The sequence below is a fragment of the Hylobates moloch genome, unplaced genomic scaffold, assembly GCF_009828535.3.
Source record: "Hylobates moloch isolate HMO894 unplaced genomic scaffold, HMol_V3 SCAFFOLD_20, whole genome shotgun sequence".
Lineage (NCBI taxonomy): Eukaryota > Metazoa > Chordata > Mammalia > Primates > Hylobatidae > Hylobates > Hylobates moloch.
In genome coordinates, this window is record NW_026652295.1 from 26,286,101 (window position 1) to 26,300,795 (window position 14,695).

At 40.9% G+C, this 14,695-nt stretch overlaps 2 non-coding genes and 1 pseudogene across 2 annotated transcripts; 2 read left to right on the forward strand and 1 right to left on the reverse strand.

Annotated features, from left to right (window-relative positions):
• Nucleotides 1–214: 214 nt before the first annotated feature.
• LOC116459858 (cell division cycle-associated protein 7-like) lies at nucleotides 215–8,422 on the forward strand (annotated as a pseudogene).
• Nucleotides 8,423–12,464: 4,042 nt separating this feature from the next.
• On the forward strand, nucleotides 12,465–12,538 carry TRNAI-AAU (transfer RNA isoleucine (anticodon AAU)). The gene has a single exon. It is a non-coding gene; the product is annotated as a tRNA-Ile (tRNA).
• Nucleotides 12,539–13,665: 1,127 nt separating this feature from the next.
• On the reverse strand, nucleotides 13,666–13,739 carry TRNAI-AAU (transfer RNA isoleucine (anticodon AAU)). Its single transcript has one exon. It is a non-coding gene; the product is annotated as a tRNA-Ile (tRNA).
• Between the last annotated feature and the right edge of the window lie 956 nt (nucleotides 13,740–14,695).

Sequence of the window (14,695 nt, forward strand, 5' to 3'; positions counted from 1 at the left end):
ATGTGAAGATTTTTAAAAATTGTTTTTGGTTGTTTCACGTTTAGGGATTTTTTTCCCCTGCAAGGGAAAAAAAGAGAACAAAGAAAAAAAATTTTGTTATCCTTTGCATATAGCGAAGGAGCCACAATTTTTGTCCCGCCGGCCGGTTAGCTCGGTTGTTTAGTGTTGTGTTAATTACGCTAAAGGTTGTGGGTTTGATCCCCTTATGGGCCACATGAGGGGAATTAGTTATTTACCACTTTTGTTGATCACGTCTCCTGTGAATTCTGCTTCCAGTTTCTCCGAAAGTAAGCTCTATATCGCCACTACTGAACTGGGAACACAGTCTTTTAAAAGAAGTAATGTGGGCGAGGACTGTGGCTCACGCCTGTAATCCCAGCCCTTTGGGAGGCCTAGGTGGGCGAATCACTTCAGTTCAGGAGTTCGAGACCAGCCTAGCTAATATGGTAAAACCCCTGTCTCTACTAGAAATACAAAAATTAGCCGGTCGTGGTTGCGAGCGCCTGTAATTCCAGCTACTAGGGAGGCTGAGACAGGAGAATCGCTTGAACCCGCGGGGAGAGGTGGGGCGGCGCGCAGATGTTGCAGAGAGCCAACATCGTGCCACTGCACTCCAGCCTAGCTGATAAGAGCGAAACTCCATCTCAAAAAAAGAAAAAAAAGAAGAAGAAGAAGAAGTAACATGTGAGAGCTAAGATGGAGGCCTTCATTTTTGTTTTTAAGTAAAATTGAGTAAGGTAAGGCGTGTGTGCTAAGGGAAGGGGAAATAGCGTTAAACAATTTCCAGTTTTGTTTTAGACAAAACTTTTAGAAACATCCTTTCACATTAAACTTGTGAAAGACAAAAAAAGATTCTATTTGCTGTGGCTGGTTAGCTCAACTGGTTAGAATTCGGTCATAGATTCCCGTTTGTCCCTGGCTAAGAACACTTCGTGGTCTCGCAAGTCCTCTCCAAGGTTTAACAACGTCCCCAATAAATCTGTAGAATCCGATGGCTGTTCCCTCACAATTTAGGTCTTTGCTTTTATTTCCATCTTCATACATAGAAAATTGGCCTGTGTGAATTGTCTCCATCTGAGAAGAAATTGTAAAGCCATCTGCACTTCCAATCACTTCCACACTTGGGTTTTCACCGGATCACATGAAATAGGATTTTTAAATGATATATGTGAACAATTTTCATTAACATCAACACACTAGGAAAAAAAAAAAAGAAACTAAAAGCTTCATTTTAAACTGAAACGACATGTAAAAGACATTATTTTGTAAACGTCTAATTAAAGTTTAATCTTGGAGTAAGAAATACGGTGGGCACAGTGGCTCACGCCTGTAATCCCAGCACTTTGGGAAGCCGAGGCAAGTGGATCACTTGAGGTCAAGAGTTCCAGACCAGCCTGGCGAACATGGCAAAACCCTGCCTCTACTAAAGATATAAAAATTAGCTGGGTGTGGTGGCACACACCTGTAGTCCCAACTACTCGGGAGGCTGGGGCACGAGAATCGCTTGAACCTGTGAGGTGGAGGTTGCAATGAACCGAGATCACGACACTGCACTTCAGCCTGGGTGACAGAGCGAGATTCTGTCTCAAAAAGTAAAGAAAAGAAATATATTCACATTTCGAAGTTAAAAAGCATAAACAGATACAGTAAAAAGTCTTTTCTTATATCTCATCCACCCAGAAATCATTTCCAATGTCCACAGGTAAACTCTATGCATAGCTGCTTAAGCATCCTTTCCAATATTTATACAAATTCTTGTTTTCTCTCTTGTTTTTTATTTATTTATTTATTTATTTAGACAGAGTCTGGCTCTGTGGCCCAGACTGGTGTGCAGTGGCACTGTCTTAGCTCACTGCAACCTCTGCCTCCTAGGTTCAAGCTATTCTTGTACCTCAGCCTCCCAAGTAGCTGGGACTACAGGTATCTGCCACCATGCCTAGTTAATTTTTTGTATTTTTAGTAGAGACAGGGTTTCACTATATTGGCCAAGCTGGTCTTGAACTCCTGGCCTCAAGTGATCCACCCACCTCGGCCTCTCAAAATGCTGGGATTACAGGCATTGAGTTACCGTGTCTGACCGTCTCTTTTTATAAAAGAACACATCGTGTTGCAATTTGCCTTCATCACTTCACAATGTAACTTGGAATCACTATTTTATCAGTATTTTAAAATCTAGCAAATAACACTTTACAGTTGGCAAAATCAGAGCTCATTTTCAAAAGAGTTGGCATATTCAGCAGAAGTTGAACCTGAAATGTTCTGTTTGCATCATTGAAGGAGGGAATGCATACAAGAAGGAGACTTTGAGAAACGAAAGTCGAAGAGATGATGACAGCTATAATTTTCTGCTACAAAGGAGGACAACGCATTTTCTGCCTAACAGCATAAAATAGTACATGATATTATTAATTTAGCAAATATTTACTGATTTCTCCACTCCTTAGAATGCAATAATTAGTTGTTATTCTATGTCTGGTAGTTGCTGATGAGATATTGTTATGTGGAAAAAACAGAATCCAAAACATTTTTGCAAGATTATGGTTTTTTTAGTTTAAAAAAACTGTATTATGGGATGATTTACATATGATAATGTGTACAATTTGATGTTTTGGCATATTTATACATATATGTAACAACTACCACAATCAAAGTAGAGAAAATTTCCGTGATCCCAAAAAGTTCCCTTGTGGCCTGTGATAGTGAAACCTGCGAATATATTATCTTTCACAGCAAAAGAAACTTTGCAGCTGTGATTAAATTAAGGATTATGAAATGAGGTGATTATCCTCAATTACCTGGGTTGGGCGTTGTAATCACAAAGATCCTTTTAAGAGGAATCATGTCAGAGAAGGAGATGTGACAGTGGAAGCAAAAGTTGGAGTGACGAGGCCCGGCGCGGTGGCTCACGCCTATAATCCCAGCACTTTGGGAGGCCGAGGTGGGCAGATTGCCTGAGCTCAGGAGTTTGAGACCAGCCCCGTCAACATGGTGAAACCTCATCTCTACTAAAAATTAGCCAGTAATCCTGACTAAATGCGCCTGTAATCCTTGCTACTCAGGAGGCTGAGGCAGGAGAATTGCTTGAACCTGGGAGGTGGAGGTCGCAGTGAGCAGAGATCGCGCCACTGCACTCCAGCTTAGGTGACAGAGTGAGACTCCGTCTTAAACAAACAAACAAAAAAAAAGTTGGAGTGATGCAGGGCGATGAGCCAACTAATGCCAGCAGCCTCTTCTAGCTGGCGAAGGCAAGGAAACAGATTCTCCTCTAGAGCTTACAGAAGGAAGACAGCCCTGCTGGCTCACTCTAGACCCCTGACATCCAGAGCTGTGAGATAATAAATTTGTGTTGTTTTAAGCTGTTAAGTTTGTAGTAATTTTTCACAGCAGTAATAGGAAACTAATGCATGCCCTTTCCCAGTCAGTCACACTCCAACCACACAATTTCCAGTCAACTATAGGCCCTTGCCATCATGATGGTTTTGCCTTTTCTGGAATTTAATCTAAATGGAATTATATGCTATGTACTCTAGTTCCTGATTTTTGCTCAGAACATTTTCGAGATTCATTCATGTTGTTGCACATATCAGTAATTTATTCCATTATTAGCACTTTATTGGTAAAATGTATTCTATTTATCCAGACATGCCACCATTTGTTTTTCCATTCATCTGTGGGTGAACATTTTTATTATTTTCACATTCTAGCTATTATAAATAGGGCTGCTGTGCAAATTTGTGTAACAAGTCTTTGTGTAGACATATATAAGCCAGAGTTCTTCAGAAACAGACAACCAATAGTGTGTGTGTGTGTGTGCATGTGTGTGTGTACACAGTGATTTTAAGGAATGGACTTACGTGATTGTAGAGTCTGGCCAGTTTAGATTCTGCATGGTATGCCAGCAGGCTGGAGACCCAGGAAAAAGTTAATGTGGCAGCTAAAACTCAAAGGCTGTCTGCTGGCAAAAGTCCCTCTTCCTAGGGAGAGAAGTTAGTCTTTTTTCTCATAAGTATTTTTCAACTGGTAGGAAGCAATCTGCTTTACTCAAAGTGTACTGAATTAGATGTTAATCTCATCTAGAAGTACCTTCACATCAACCTCTAAACTAGTGTTCGATCAAATATCTGAGTACTATGAGCTAGCCATGTTGACACGAAAAATTAACCATTGCATGTGTTTTCACTTCTTTTCCAGGAAATACCTAGGAATGGAATTGCTGGTCATTTAGTAAGTGGGTGTTTAACTTTATAAGAAGCTACCAGTGTTTTCCAAAGTGGTGGTGCACTTTACATTCCAAAAAGCATTGTATGAGAGTTCCAGTTGTACAACCTCCTCAGCATTTGTTATTGTCAGACTTCATGTTTGTGCAAAGATATCCTATGACATCTTTGCCTATTTCATAATCATGATTTTCTCCTGTATTTCCTTCTCAGAGATTTATAAATTAGCACTTTTGTTTAGGCCTATGATCTATTTTCAGTTAATTTTTTTATGTATTCTGAAATAAGGGTCAAAGTTAATTTTTTTTCCATATGGCTATCTCCCTGTTTCTGCACCATTTTTGAAAAGGCTATCCTTTCCTCATAAAGTACATAGGCACCTATGTTGAAAGTAAATTATTATACATGTACATCTATTTTTGGAGTCTCTATTTTATTCCATTAATCTATATGACTTTCCTAATTATACTTTAATTTGCAGGCCAGTTAGGATGGCTATTATCAAAAAACAGAAAATAAATTGGTAAGGATTTATTGGTAAGGAATCTTGTGTATTGCTGGTGGAAATGAAAAGCAGTGCAGCCACTGTGGAAAACAGTAAGATTCCTCAATTTTTTTTTTTTTCTTTTGACAGAGTCTTGCTCTGTCTCCCAGGCTGGAGTGCAGTGGCGCGATCTCAGTTCACTGCAACCTCCACCTCCTGAGTTGAAGCAATTCTCCTGCCTCAGCCTCCTGAGTAGCTGGGACTACAGGTGCACACCACCATGCCTGGCTAGTTTTTTTTGTATTTTAGTAGAGATCGGGTTTCACCATGTTGCCCAGGCTGGTCGCAAACTCCTGAGCTCAGGCAATCTGCCCACCTTGGCCTCCCAAAGTGCTGGGATTACAGGCGTGAGCCACTGCACCCGGCCAATCCTCAAACTATTAAATGTAGAATTACCATATGAACCAGCAATTCCATTTTTGCATATATATCCAAAAGAAATTAAAACAGGGGCTCAGATTCATAGCAGTGTTATTCACAATAGCCAAATATCCATCAACAGATTAATGGATAAACAAAATGTGGTATACACATACAATGGAATATTATTCAGCCTTGAAAGGAAATTCTGGCTGGGCACAGTGGCTCATGCCTGTAATCCCAGCACTGTGGGAGGCCCAGGTGGGTGGATCACCTGAGGTCAGGAGTTCGAGACCAGCCTCACCAACATGGTGAAACTCCATCTCTACTAAAAATACAAAATTAGCAGGGTGTGGTGGCTCATGCCTGTAATCCCAGCCGGAGGCTGAAGCAGGAGAATCGCTTGGACCAGGGAGACGGAGGTTGCAGTGAGCCAAGATAACACCATTGCATTGCAGTCTAGCCTGGGCAACAAGAGCAAAACTCAGTCTCAAGAAAAAAAAAAAGGAAATTCTGACACATGCTAAAACATGATGAACCTTGAAGACATTATGCTAAGTGAAATAAACCAATCACAAAAAGATGAATATTTTATATTCCATTTATATAACTTATCGAAGTAGTACAATTTATAGAGAGATAAAGTGGAATGGTGGTTTCCAGGGGGCTAGAAAGAGGCAAGGATGTGGAGTTAGTGTTTAACAAGTACAGAGTTTCACTTGGAAAAGATGGAAAAGTTCTGGAGACAAATGGTGGTAATGGTTGCACAACAATGTAAATGTACTTAATGCAACAGAACTGAACACTTAAAAATGGCTAAGATGGTAAATTTTATGTTATGGTTGCTTACATAATAAAATAATTACACACCAGAGACCTATGACATATGTATTAGCCACATTTTTTAAAATGATAAAACTGTAACAACCTTATTAGAGACTGATTCAGGTACCTACAGCAAATAATAGGTGGAGTTGTCAGTACCCTCTCAAATTGAGGTGTTTGATGGTCCCTGACTAACACCCAAGGGTTACCTCTGTATTTATAACACAATCATCACTTTAGTTATGGATAGAAAAAATGCTTAAAGCTGTCTCCACATGTCCCTCATTTTCTACCCTCTCTTTTTGCACTGCACTTGGCCTGTGGTCTGGGTGTGAGGTCCACATTCCTTCTGAGAACTCATAGACCAGCACTCTGAGCTCTTCCAACCCCCTTCTCCTATATTTCAGCCTCCAGGCTCAAACCCTCATTTACTGATCTTTATTTATTTATTTATTTATTTATTTATTTATTTATTTATTTTTGGAGACAGAGTCTTGCTCTATTCTCCAGGCTGGAGTGTAGTGGCCCAATCTTGGCTCACCGCAACCTCTGCCTCCTAGGTTCAAGCAATTCTCATACCTCAGCTCCCTGAGTAGCTGGGATTACAGGTGCCCACCACCACACCCGGCTATGTTTTGTATTTTTGGTAGGGATGGGGTTTCTCCATGTTGGCCAGGCTGGTCTCGAACTCCTGACCTCACGGCGATCCGCCCGCCTCGGCCTCCCAAAGCGCTGAGATTACAGGCATCAGCCACCGTGCCCGGCCGTTGATCTTTCTTTAATCATTCTTTTAAAAATGATGGATATCTTAATGGTTTCCTTCTTTTCTTTCCTCCTTTCTTTCGTTTTATTTTATTTCATTATTTTATTTTTTGAGACAGGATCTCTGTCACTCAGGCTGAAATGGTTTCTTATAGGAAATAATCTTTGGAGCCTCTCCGAACCCACTCCACTACCATACAGAGATAATTTTATTATGTTTGGATTATATCCTTTCAACCTTTATCTACATTTATGTGAAATTATCTTTACATATTTATAATTATATTTTTGCATAAATAAAGCCCAATAGACATGATGTTATGTGTTCTTTAAACTTAATATGTCTTGGACACATTTCAAACATACTGATACCTAAAGGTCTGCCTTATCTTAGCTATTTGATTCTATAGCGTAGCATAATTTATTTAACTAGACTTCACTTGTTGGGCATTCAGGTGGTTCCTACTTTCTCTCTCTCGTAAAGAAGTTTCACATCGCCTCCTGCTCCTCCTGTTGTGAGACCGCTACGCGCGCCGCTGCTGTGCTCTGCCCGCTCCAAGAGCAGACCAAGGGGTGCGCTGCCAGCAAGGCTGCTCTCCGCGTGCCGCAAAAGGATCTCAGAGTAAAGACGACCTTAAATTCGATATGTGAAGTTGATTTCCATGGAAACCTCGTCATCCTCTCATGACAATTGTGACAGCTTTGCTTCTGATAATTTTGCAAACACGAGGTTTCAGTCAGTCCAGGAAGGCTGCGGGACCAGCAGCCAGTGCAGACACTCTGGACCTCTCAGGCAGGCGGTGAAGTTTCCAGGGCGAAACACCAGGGGAGGAGCCAATAAAAAAGCAGAGTACCCCAAACCCTCAAGGAATTCTATGACCGGTTCCAATTCCGATTCAGAAGATGAAAGTGCCATGAATTTGTTTTTCTTTGTTTTTTTTTTTGAGAAAAGGGCTTTAAATATAAAGCAAAACAAAGCAATGCTTGTAAAACGCATGTCAGTGTTAGCTTCCCTGGTTTGTTCCCTGGAAGACATTCCCCGCCAGGCCCCAACTCACAATCAAGGAGACCCCAAGGTAAACATTCCTGGGTGTTGCTTCAAGGAGACATTCTGAATGGAGAGAGCTCGGCTTCTTAGAGGTCAAGGTCAGGATCCTCGGGTCCCTTGGCGCTCTATCTACGGAAGAGAAGGAAGAAAAGACAGAGGATAAGTACATATTGGTGAGAAAGAGGAAGATTGTGGACGGCTACATGAACGAAGTTGAGATGCCCAGAAATCGTCCCGCCAGATCACCCATGATCCTTCCACATATAATTCGCCCACCAGAAGAAATTACAGAGGAAGGTTTGGAGAACATCTGCAGCAACTCTCAAGAGAAGATATATAACCGTTCGCCGGGTTCTTTTGTCATCAATGCCGCCGGAAAACTATTGTTACCAAAACAAACTGCAGAAACCCAGACTGCTGGGGCTTTCTAGGCCTGTTCTGCGGCCCCGACCTTAGAAACCCTTGTGGTGAAGAGGTCAGGAATGCTCTGCTGAATGCGAACTGGCATTGCCCGCCTTGTCGAGGACGTGCAACTGCAGTTTCCGCCCGCAGCGAGATAGACTGTGGGGAACTGGGGTCCTTGTATATTTAGCCAAATATAATGGCTTTGGGAATGTGCATGCTTACTTGAAAAGTCTGAAACAGGAATTTGAAATGCAAGCATGATGTTGGAAAATTCACTGCCTGTCTTCCACTTCTCAAATCTCTCTTGCTGAAGTTTTCAATTTTGTCATTGATTGAAACCTGAGTTAAGAATCTTGGTGATTAGTCTGTTTTGTAAGAAACTTCCATCAAGAAGCAAAACAAGAACAAAAACAAAAACAAAAAAAACCTTCCATCAAGAATCTTGACAATCAGCCTGTTTATAAGAAGCTCCAATCAAGATAAATCTCAGTAGACATGTGTTTCTGGAGCATCACTAAATGAATATTGCTTGCTATACTTTTCCCTCCTGCAGTTTTCTCCTCTGCTCCCCACAATCTCCAACTCATAGCACCCCTTTCTGTTTCCAATGGTCCTCTCCCCCTGCTTAGTTTCTGAAGTCTTTTTAAATGACAATTTTATGAAAGCATATTTGATGTAGTTGCTGTTGAAATAGCCCTGAAGTCCACTCACGAAACCTAAGCACTTAAAAACACAGTAGTAGTATTAACTATATCTATTGAATTTCAGAGAACAGCTCTCTAACTTGTTTATGCAAAAACAATGGGTATGTGGGCTGAGGGCCACGGCTCATGCCTGTAATCCCGGCACTTGGGAGGCAGAGGCGGGCGGATCACCTGAGGTCAGGAGTTCAAGACCAGCCTGGCCAACATGGTGAAACCCAGGCTCTAGTAAAAATACAAAAATTAGCTGGGCCTGGTGGCGGGCGACTGTAATCCCAGTTACTCAGGAGGCTGATGCAGGAGAAACTCTTGAAACTAGGAGGTGGTGTTTGCAGTGAGCAGAGATGGTGCCATTGCACTCCAGCCTGGGTGACAAGAGGGAAACTCCATCTCAAAAAGAAACAAAAAACAAAAAACCAATGGATATGACTTAGTGTTTATACTAGTTGATATTTTTAACAGAATCGAGGCACAAAAGTCTTAAAACCATGTGGGAAACTTAGGTAATTGTTGCAGAGTGTAGCATATTATTTCAGATGCCTCTAATGAAAATATTCCACATACTGTGCTTATGATACAAGTTGTCACATATGAGTCTTAGTTGCTGCTAATTTCTTCTGCCTTAAAGTTAAGTGTGGCATCTCCCTTACACAATCATGATCCAAAGGTTTGTAGGCAATGTTATACTTACAATATAGATATATATAGATATATATGTCTATCATATGTATGATTATATAGACATATATATGTCTATCATATATGTCATATAAAGTTCCACCATTGTAATTTCCCAGGATATCTTTCGATGTCTTTCCTATATCATATAGAAAAGACATCCTGGGAAATTACAATGGTGAAACTTTAGGAGTAGGCTGATTGAATTCTTGGTATAAAACTTCATCATAATTGTAGTTTGCCAAGTTTATTTCAGTTCACATGTTAAGTATTTCAAACAAATTCTTGGGCCATTTTGGGTGGAAACTTGATATTAATAACTAGTGTAGGGTTCTTTGCAGTTTCTTGAAAAAATTGTAGGCTAGGCACAGGGTTCATGTTTAGATTTTAAGCACCTTTATAACAATGAGAAGTTCTTTTTTGGAGATGGGTAACTGTCAACAGTGTGTTAACCTGACATCTCTGCTGATTTAGTTTCTGGGCAGAGTTCCTGTGTTGGCATTCTCCTTTTCTTTTGCATTAATCAAGTTGTTTGGTAGAGGTGGAATCTAAGTGTTTTTGTCTCAACCACCCAGGAAAATAGTTGCAAGTTGACCACTGTCTGATTTACAGAATATAATTACTCTAAATCCACTCACATATTTCTTTTTTTTTCTTTTTTTCTTCTTTTCTGAGACGGAGTCTTGCTCTGTCGCCCAGGCTGGAGTGGTGGAGTGGAGAGTGGAGTGGCCCTATCTCACTTCAACCTCCACCTCCCAGGTTCAAGCGATTCTCCTGCCTCAGCCTTCTGAGTAGCTGGGACTACAGCCGCACGCCACCACGGGCCGGCTAATTTTTGTATTTTTAGTAGAGACGGGGTTTCACCATGTTGGTCTGGCTGGTCTCGAACTCTGACATCTTGATCCGCCCGCCTCGGCCTCTCAACGTGCTGGGATTACAGACGTGAACCACCGCGCCCGGCCCACGTATTTCTTATATGGATTTATGTCTGTTCTCTCTTTTTAAATTTTTCACTGAAAAAAATGCAGGTGTGCTTGGAATATGGATTTATATCTAAAAGGAACCTTTATATTACTTCCAATAAATAAGATGTATTAGCTACTTCATAGAGAAAATAACGAAAAAGACAAATACAGTGAAAAATTATTATTTTTTAAAGGGTAACTGATTTACAAAATCAGATACATGAAATGATTCTCAGTGAAACTAAAGAAGTTCTCAGAGAATATAATAAAAATGCTAAATTCAATTTCTCCAAATGCACTTTAAAATTAGAACGTTAACTATTTGAAATGGTGAACAAAAGCCTTCTTATCTCGATACAATTGTAGGGTTACTAGGGTTTTATAATTTTAGTATAAATATCATAAGATATAATTGAATTAGTGGCTAAATATTTATGCCATAATAAAAGCAACTAGGATACTCAATCTCCTGAGAATTTCAAACAAAACTGCTTTTAAAGATGTACACAGGCAACTCTTTCTAACACCACCACCGATAGAGCTAGAATGTAACTTTTACAAGAAAGATAATTTTAACGTCATCAGCGAACAACTTACCAAAAATCATCTAGTCCACAAGCGAGTTCACACCACTGGTCTCCGTACCCTCTGTTCTGGGGAAGGACAGGGATGGCCTAAGACAGGGACTGAGCGGACTCGCTGTGGGGAACTCAGGTTCTGGGCGGGTCCCATTCATCCACTCGCAATCCCCTAGGCTGTGCCAGATGGCAATCACCCTTGGGCCTCCTAGGTACAGACGCTGGGAGGACTGCCCAGATTCGCTTACCAGACGCCCATAGAGCCCAGAGGCGAAGGTGTTCCAATTTCCTCAGGTGAAGGGTATCTACTGGTGGCTACAGGGCACAAATAAAGAAAAAGTGCGTGGATCCCACATACCAGTTCACGTCCAGCAGAGATCCGAATGCCCATTTTAGTTACATTTGACCCTCCAGACCCCTAGTCCCAGAACCTGCCCTCTCCCAAGCTCTCTCTCTACCTCTGTGCCCACTCCAATCAGTCAAACAGAGCATTCCAGGGCAAACCCAAAAGAAGAGTGGGCAATTTAGCCACCCTGGGGCCTGTAGCCTGAACTCTTCAGACATGTTGTCCCAGTCGGACCCTGGAGACGCAGCTCAATATCTGCTTGCCCCAAGAACCCTGAGGCTCCAAGATCTCCGGACAGCCCTGGAAGACAGGCCGCTGCACTTATATAATAACAGAGTCCTCTCTGGTGCCAAAAGCCTGCAACCCATAGCAGAAAATAGCTCCTCCAAATAGCTCTTCATCCTCCAAGTAACTGGGAGATGATTCCAGTCAAGTTGGAATAACAGGGATCAGATTTACATTCCTGCAGTAAAGAACCAAAACCTAACAAAAAAGATGAAATGACACTTTTCAAGACATACAGTATTTGGTAAGGAAGAATAGTAACCCCTGAATCACAGGGAAAAAAATGAATGATTGGAGAGAGGGGGAGGTGAACACTAGGATTAGCCCCTAACTATGGCCTTGAGTTTCCAGGCCCCAATGCAGAAAGGGAGAACCTAAGCAGAACCTGGTGGACTCCCAGAGTTGATGAGGAGTTGATAGACTGGGAGACTGGGGAAGCTAGAGTTAATACGACAGCATACCAGAAAGAAGAGAGCTGTAATAAGAGATAACTCCAGAAAGAACTTCTGCAGAATTCAGCTTAATACTCATGAGTATGTGCAGGTATGGAAACTATACAGGACAGAAAAGACTACCCAGAATGATCAGAGGTAATATGATATTGAATTGTCTAAAGTAACTAAGAAGTTGTTTCTCCTTGTGAGACAAACGGGAATTATATTGCAGAATTTAATACTTTCACCAAAAAAAAGGAGGAGGGTCTAGATTAATGGGGGAGAGGGGTGTGTGGGGGAAGAGACCCAAAACTTTGGCCGGTTAGTTCAGTTGGTTAGTGCGTGGCGCTAATAACGCCAAGGTCATGGGCTCGATCCCCGTACGGGCCACATATTTTCCTCAGTACTTTTTCTTGGTAGTTCTAGAGAAACTCGTCGGTTTTCAGCCGCCGAAGAGCTAAGGATAATTAACAATGCAACTCGTCGGTTTTTAGCCAGCGAAGAGCTGAGGTGATTAACAATGCTCTCAGATGGTCCAAATTCCCGCCATCATTTCTTAATCTATCTGAAACCTAACTCCATTCCTGAATCACCCAAATTTCTACATCTCCTCAGGTAAAGTTCTTACTCTTTTCCTGCAGTTGTAAGGGCTGGGGACAGAAAGCTGTTCAGGGCAGAGGGCCCAAGATCGGGAGTCCTGCCTAAGGAAAAAAAAAATGAAAAATTAGAAGATTATTGGCTTCTTAAAAATTATTTAAATATAGCTTACTTGATTTCAAATTGTCCTTCTAAATTACTACTGAAACCAACCTTGTTTCTCAAATTGACAAGAGATACAAGATAAAGAGAAGAAATATTGAATTGCCTTTTCGAGTTGGAAGCAGTATGCAAGGTGCATGTTTATTAACCACAAGAGGCCAGATTCGACTCCTGTCTAGTTCATCCTTTCCTAAAAACAAAACAAGAAACCAAACCAAAACAAAACACACCAAGTCTGTGTTCCATGTTCAGAGTGATAGCTTCCTCTCAGGGCAATCTTTTCTGTCAGTTAAATCTGAAAAAGTATTCAGAGACATATAATAACAATCGCCTAAGAATTTGTTCTCTTTATCTTGTATCTCTTGACAACTTGAGAAAGAAGGTTGGTTTCAGGAGTACTTTGGGAGGACAATTTAAAATCAAGTAAGCTTCATTTAAATAATTTTTAAAAAGCCAGTAATCTTCTAATTTTTTTTTCTTTCATTAGACAGGGCTCCCAATCTTGGATCCTCTGCCCTGAACAGCTTTCCGTCCCCAGCCCTTAACACCTAGTGGAAAATAATAACTTTACCTAAGAATATGTAGAAACTTGGGGGATTCGGGAACGGAGTTAGACTTCAGATAGATCAAGAAATGACGGCGGCGAATTTGGACCATCTGAGAGCGTTGTTAATTAACCTCAGCCCTTCGCGCTGGCTGAAAAGCGACGAGTTTCTACAGAACTGCCATCAAGTGAAAAAACCTCCACAGCACGCCCGTGGCCAGTACGGGGATCGAACCCGCAACCTTGGCATTATTAGCACCACGCTCTAACCAGCTGAGCTAACCGGCCACTGTTGTAACTCTTCTTTTTTTTTCGCTTTAATCTCGACCCTCATCCCTTTTTTGGGAAAGCATTAAATTCAGCAATATAATTCCTGTTTGTCTCACAAGAAGAAACAATTTCTTAGTTGCTTTAGACTCTTAATAAAAAGAATGAGAAACTTTCCCTTGAAACAAAAACAAAACAAGGAAATAACATTTTTAATTTATTTTTATTATTATTATTTTTTAAGCTGTGTTCCTAGAGTTGAAAGAGGACGCTTAAAAATTTCAAACTGCGGCGAATAGTCCAGGAATCCATGGAAACATTTGTTGCTTTCTAAATGTCTGGTAATCAGTACGTGCAGACAATGAATCCGACTCGGTGAAATATTAGCGAGTCCTTGTTTTGTAAGAGCCGTTCACTAACACAACCTAGAAATTGGCACTTGAAGGATATTCCCGACGAGTCTGTTTTCGATGGTCCCACCGTCGAGATCGTCCCAGGTTTCTTATGCCCGGAGCCTTCATTTGGAAGTTTCCCTACCTGTTGCCTCAGATTTCCAGAGTGATCTCAAATCAAAGCCCACTTTGAAGACCTTGGTATTGGAGAATTCTAGAAATGTGGCTCTACTCACCATTCAGAAACGGTTAACCCGATCTTTCTACCCAGCCATTGTATCCCAAAAATATTACCGTTGTTTTTAATATCTTCTTTATCGCTCCAGAGATTTTGAACGCATAGCCAAAGTCAAACAAATATTTTCTTTTTTGTCTTCACAAATAGTGGCATTTTATCTACTTTTTAAATCCTTTGCTTTTTTTTTAACTCAGAATGTATTTTTGCAATTCTTTCATATCAGAACAGAGAAGTGTTCATTCTCTTTTAAATATGCATAGTTTTCAGTTATATGAGTATATACCATAGTTTAATGGGCATAGCTTAGACTTCCATCCTCCTATTGCTAATTGTTCGTATCTATGAGC